Source organism: Beta vulgaris, chromosome 5 (assembly GCF_026745355.1).
Source record: "Beta vulgaris subsp. vulgaris cultivar EL10 chromosome 5, EL10.2, whole genome shotgun sequence".
In the NCBI taxonomy this organism is placed as follows: domain Eukaryota; kingdom Viridiplantae; phylum Streptophyta; class Magnoliopsida; order Caryophyllales; family Amaranthaceae; genus Beta; species Beta vulgaris.
This window is the reverse complement of record NC_079206.1, coordinates 32,656,142-32,663,356: the sequence shown is the minus strand read 5'-3', so window position 1 is coordinate 32,663,356 and position 7,215 is coordinate 32,656,142.

Genomic DNA, 7,215 nt, shown 5'->3' with positions numbered 1-7,215 from the left:
ATGCGGTCGTATATAAATGATTAGGGTTTTAGGATTTTGAGCTTTTCTTAAATTTATTATTGTTTATTTTTAATTTAATTAATTAAATAAAGTATAAATACTTTTGCGTATATCTCTAAAAGAAAACGACATCGTCTTGGTGGATCAAAATTTCGGATTAGTTGGAATTTTTATGGGTGGATAATTATTTGTGATAAAAGAGATTATTCACCGCACGTCGTACTATAAGAAGGGAAACTATTGTGGCACGTGAGATATAGGGAGGAGGGAAAAAAGGTGATTATATTGATGCATGATGATGGTTGGCTCAACTATGATCCGCCCAACTCATACCAGTTGGTGTCCTTTGCTAATTTCCGTGGTGTTTAAGGCATTATTTGTCCACCTTTTATTATTCCTTTTTCCCTTTTCAAAAGTAACAAAGGTGAAATTTACCCTCTCTTCGTTTTGTAATGCTTGCAATCGTTAACTTTCACACTTGTCAATGCAAGTCTTTTTCGATGAAGGAATTGGAAGATTCGGGATTTTGATCCTTGGAGGTTGACAAAAATTGCCCCATAGTATACGAGAAGTCTATTCTTTTATCTAGAGCACAATCTAACAATTCATAAACTATTACAATTATTCTCATTGAGTTCTCATATAGGAGTCGATCTGCAAGATCACTAATGCTTATTTTTAAAAATAAATTTTTATTTTAAATAAGAAACCAAACGAACATTGAGTAATTGATCTCCTATAGTACTACGCAGTTCATTTTAGTAAAATTGATACCATAAATCCCATGTTCCAAAACATCTTCTCATGTTAATCCCAAATTCATTATATCAATCCCAAGTTTGTAGATCATCTTCCCATATTAGTCTAGGTTACCTACAAATTATTGAGTAAGCTACTTTTTTTTCTCTTTCCTCCAGACTACATAATTCTACCCTGCTTAGCTTAGCCATTAAACCACACTCCCAATAATATTCACCCTTGTTTAACACTTCGTCGGGCACTCAAAACGTCAACCAGAAGAGGGTCGACTAATGGCATGTATGGCATCAATGACAAAAAGGGATAATATTGAAAAAAGCAATACAACCCAAGAGCAACCAAAGGCGAAAGATAAATCATTGGCAACATGTAACACATCATAATAACAGGGAAAGGTTTTAGCTCATACCATTTTTCGATGAGGCAACAACAAGGCCGATGATGAGGAAGCAGGTGACCGAACGTAATAGCAATGGCCAAAAAAATATTAGGGAAAGGAGAGAGAATATGTGTCAAAAAGGTTAGGCTAGGGGGTTTATATTCTTAGCAATATTGGATGGTGGAGTTGATGCAAGTATTGCATGTTATTCCCCTTCAACCCTAGTCCATGATTATGTTCCTGTTCCTCTTCAAGCCAAATAACCTTTCGAATTAATTGCTAAAAATCAATTTTCTCTCATTTGTGATGAGAATATTGCTAGTGAAGTTGCCTCTATTCTGATTCAATCTGGTGATGAAAATGACACCTTCCTTTTGGAGTTGTTGATGACTCTACTGGTAAGTAGGGGTGTAAGTTATTTGGTTAAAAACCGAAAACCAAACCAAACCAAACCGAATTAGTAATTTGGTTTGGTTTTTTTTGAAATTCGGTTTGGTTTGGATTAAAAAAAAATTATTTTTTCAGTTTTTCGGTTTGGATTGGTTTTGGTTTTAGAAAACCGAAAAAACCGAATTATTGTCACTTAACATACGAATTTTGTCTATTATTTTTTTTGTGTTTCTTTTTTTTAATATTAATTACGAAAATACAAAAATACAAAAATATTGTCACTTGAAATACAAATTATCAAAAAATTTGCTTTAAATGCGGTTTGGTTTTTATCTTGGTTTGATTTAATTTCATTTCGGTTTGGTTTGGATTTTGGAATATGAAAATAATTGGTTTATTTTGGTTTGGATTTTGAAAGATAAAAAAAATCCGGTTTGGTTTGGTTTGGTTTGGTTTTTGATTTCATATTTTGGTTTGGTTTGGTTTGGATTGAGTCGAATTTCGGTTTGGATTTGGTTTGGAAATTTCAAAACCGAATTTATTTTGGTTTGGTTTGGTTTTGACCTTAAACCAAACAAAAAACTGAACTTACACCCCTACTGGTAAGTATGAGATATTCGCATATTATTCTTCCTTTCATCCTCTAAATTCATAGAATTGTGTGGTAAAGAAGATATATAGGCTATGGGTGTTAAACCTCCTGACCTTGTGGAACACTGCTCCCATTCTAGTCTTGCTAAGAGATGGAAGACGATTTAGAAGATGAGGGGGTCTCCTCCACCCTAAAGAGGCTGCCAAAGGAAAAATACATGTGTTGAAATCAATAATTTTTGTATAAATAATTCTATATCAATTATGATGGTTTATGAAACCAAGCTTCTCCCCCACCTCAGGTTGTATTAAAAAGTGTGGGTTTGGTGCTTTTGATTTTGTTTCCACTATGGGAAAGGTTGATAGGGTATGGTTAATGTGGAAGAATGATCGAGATTATCGTTTGTCTATGATCTTTAAATCGTCTCGTTTTATTGCTACAATGTTTATTTCCTTTCCCTAACTTGTCTTTTGTTGCAATATTTATTTATGCACCTCCTAATGCTTGCTGAAAGGATAATTTTTGGAATGAGTTTTAAGTCATACCTTGCATTTGAATGTACCATATATTATTTTAGGTGACTTTATGAGTTAAGTTCTTCCTCAGACAAATTAGGAGTGCTCCTTCCTCTTGTGACAAGATTGCCTACATGAATTATATTCTAAGCTCTTTTTAGATTGTAATGAAATCCCTTATGTACGGCAAGACTTTTACTTAGAGAAAGAAAAAAGGTGGTGTAATAATATATTTGAAATATTGGACAACGGAATGGCAAGTATTGACTAAATTTCAAATTTTCCTAATGCTAAAGTCGAGTATCAAGGATCATGCAATATTTTGTTATCATTGTCCCACTATAGACACCAAATTTTTAACCCTTATTACGGATAACAATAATTTTTTGGAAAGAAGCAAAAAGTAATGAAACCATCATACATCGTGGAGCACGCTCCCCATCAAGAGCATGTTCCGCCTCGGAACACAAGTGTCGTTTCGTTAGACGATTTTCCATTTTTGCTTTAATAGTACGATTTCGGTTCAAAACATAATTCTTTTGGAAGTCGTACTCGATAACTACAGTTATCGATTTCGACAACATAATTTGTTGTAGAATATTGCTCGTCTTTACTAATTTGACGAGTTTGTGTTAATTGTTTTAAGTTAGTCTTTCAAAAACGAAAAAACGAGTTGCGTTTAGGCGCCGAAATTTTAATTGTCTCTCAAATTGGTATAAAGTAGTTTTCTTGATGATCAATTACATTAAATAAACCAATTACATCCTGTTATCCATCGGTTAAGGAAAAAGAATAAGAATAATCATCTAAATTTAATAATAATAAGATGATTAGAAGGGCTAAAGATCTGATTGTCTTCGGCAAATTCGGGCACTGCTCCTAGCGCAGCACAGTGCGTGGGACGCACATGCCGTGTGTGGGATGCACAGGCCGTGCGTGGGACACATGAGTTATGCGTCTCGCGCAATCTTGTGCGTGTCGCACGGTTGCCTAGTGAGCATTGTTTTCACGTTTAGGATATATCTAGGCTTTATAGGAAGATAATATGGAATGGAAAAAAATATATGAGTTTTTTTCGTCAGTGTGAAAATCAAAACCAAATCCAAAGAGAATAAGAACATTTGCATTTTCCATAAATTTGATGATGTAAAGAAATTAAAATAAGATTTTCGCATGAAAAATATGATTTCCTACCTTTTTTAGACCCTGATTCACCACACCATTTCTCCTATAAATACCCCCTTCGTTTCCACTTCAAACACACTTCATATCCATATTTCCTTTGATGTATTCATTTTATTTATGATTTTTATCTCACTTTCCTTGGTGTTTTGGTAATGTTTGAGCTCTTTTGAACTAATTCTACTAAGAATCTCTTCCAAGGTGTGATTTGTGATATTTGCATGTGATTGTGTAGGTTTGGTGGTTCTCTTCAATTTTTTACTCTCACAAAATTAATCGGGGAGGACTTTAGATATAGTGGCATGCTTGAGTTGCTAGTTGAAAGTCCTACATGCTGATTTTTGGGCCTAGATGCATATGTTATGATTTGGGAATATTCGTGTAATACCCCTAATGATTACTATAAAAAGAAAGTTAGTAGACTACTCATTCCAGCAAGATGCATATTTCTTTTAGGGAGCTCATTTCCTTTGTTATTTCACAGTTAAGCGTGCTTGGCTGGGAGTAGTATCTAGGGATGGGTGACCTCTCGAGAAGTTTATCGGGGTGCGCATGAGTGAGAACAAAATGCGCCGGAAGAACTTGTTTTGGTTATAGAGGACATTTATTGGCCCTGAGATGAGCATTGGTAACAATATACTCAACTCCGTATGTAATCCCCCTTAAATTTATGGATTTTATAAATATATTTTAGTATATATCTATTTATATTTGAATATAATTTAGTTTAAAATAATTTATTTCTATAGAAGGTTGACTATTTGCAAGTCAAGGGAATTATTTTAAGGATTTAAGAAAGTTAAAATATTTTATTGAGGCATGCTTTGAAAAACATTTAAAATACTATTTGAAAAGGGAGTTTAAATGGGCTTGAGGAATCCAAATACTAATTGGATTAGGACATAGAATTTTAGTAATGTTAGGTGTTCAATTATCAATCCTATTCATCATCAAACTCTATTTAATTTCCAATTGCCTTTTCCTAAGCCCAAAAGGAAAATACACTTATAAATACATTAAACCCAAATTTTACCCATACACAAACTTTCTCTCTCCTCCCTCACACCAAAACCGGCGGTATTTCCTTCTCTCTACTTCACGTTTTTTCGTTCTCCTCTCTCTTCCTTTCTTCTCTTCCAAGAGATAATTTCTTCCTCAACAAGAAATCTTCCTTCTTCACTTTACACCATCACCGACCACCGTGAGATTTCCGTCTGCTGCTGCCACGTCCCAGCCGGCGCTTTTTGTCTCATTCCTTCTTTGTGTTGGTTTGATTACCTTTCTTCCTCCTCAAGTTTTATTTAAAAATTATGTTTTTATGATTTGTTTTAGTGTTAATTATGTTTAGAAGCTCTAATTTAATGATTTAATTATTATATGATTATATAATTTATGTATTGAAGAAATTAAAATTTAGATTTAATTACTATGTTTAAATTGGATTTTTAATTATCAAAGAATGGATCGTTAGGGTGTTAAAGATTGGAAAATCATAGTAGTTTGTTATAAACTATGAAATTGATTATACTTATGATTTTAAGTATATTTAAGTATGTTCAAAGGGAGTTTCAATAAATTATATATTGCTGGAATTTTAAAAAGGATGTTATTAATGGAGTTTTATGGATTTTAATGACTAGTATAGTAGTATTCTTGTAGCCTAAAGATCGGCGGCTCTAAGTAGGACACGTGGATTCATCTGGGTCGTCCACGTGTCCGTTGCTTATTGAAGAAAGTACAGGATGAAAAGAAGGATAGCTGAAGTACAAATCCCAATTTAGAGAAGTATCAGCCCGCCTTTCTGGCCTGGTTTGTACTTGGGCCCAGAGTCCCAAAAAGGCACTTGCATAAAGTTAGATGATGTGCGCTCTCCAATAAATGCTTGCCACGTGTCATGATTTCATTGCTTCGCCAATCAGGTACTCCCAAATTAGGGTGACCTCGCTCAGGGTACAACAATTATCCCAAACACTATAAATAGTCCTTGAAATCAGGAGAAAGGTACGTTTTTCAGAGCAGTGTATTGTTACTCTGTCATAATTTTCTTTCTATCTACTTTCTCTCTCTAAAAGTTTCCTTACGACTCCTGATACCTGACTTGATCTTCGGAGGGGGAAATACCACCCAAACCTCTAGGGTGGGTCGCGTTTTGCAAGTTCGGGAGCGGAGCTCAGGTTCGGGAGCGAAGCTCAGGTTCGGGATATTTTGATCAAGGTATTGTTGTACAAGTCTCTAATTGAAGAACCCGTTGTGGTAATAGCAATATATTTACGAGTCTAGCACTACGTAACATTTGGCAACGTCTGTGGGAAGACGCAACAGTGACTGATTGTCACTCATCTAATGTAGCTAGAAACTGAAGCATTGAAATTCGAGCAGAGGATACGGTGGATGACGAAAGGCCACCGCGAGGAAGGGATAAGCCTCCGGCTGTTGTCAATCTCTCTGGACGAAGCCGTGAGCCTGTTATTCAAGAGAATCTTGAGCGTCCAGTGACAACTGCCCATCTGGAAAACGTCTTGAATGACTTTCAAACTAAGATGGCTGATGTTGTTCAGGAGCATATCAAGAGTAATATGTTGTTTTTTCAAGTAAATCCTGATCCCGCTGCTATCAATCCTCTAAAGGGACAATCTCAGGTGGGTCATCCAGGACCTAGCAGGCCTCCTCGGCAGGAATTGTCCAAAAGGCTCAGTACCAAAGGAAAGCAACCAGAGGTTAGTGAGCAACGAAGGAAGATGGACTGGAAGTTGGTAGTCCAAACTCAAGACGACATTGGTCCAAGTGGTCATAGAATGGAGACCGATGCTCGAGAGTATTTGAAGGCAAAGAAGGATGCGGTTCTGCAGCGTTCGGCCTCAGGATCCACCCCTTATCTAAGGGATTCGCCGTTGAGGTTGCGTCTAAGACTGAGGGAAGAAGTCTAGGTCCCTCTGCTATTCAACCAAGCACTACTACAAAAAAGGCCTAGGAAACCGGTTGAAAATGGCCTAGGAAACCGGACTATAACACATCTCCATCTCACAGGTATCCTAGGCTAAGAGACCGGTTATAATGCCTGGTTTCCTTGTTTATTTAGGAGATCAGTTGACAGGTAAAACCAGTTTCTTAGATAAGTATATATATAATATGTAAAGAGGTTAGGAGACCATTTAACATTAAAAACCAGTCTCTTTGCCTTACCCTTTGAAACCATGTATTGACCACAATCGGTTTCTTAGGTTTAGTTAAATGTTACAATACATACATTATCCTGTATTTGCGGCTCTTTCTATATACGCTTTTTTTTTCTAATAAAACAATTTCTTTTGATTTTTTTTGACAGGTTTGTATAACAACTTAAAATAGTCAGAACAATATTATTAAATATAAATTCTTGCTTGCTTTATTCATCATGT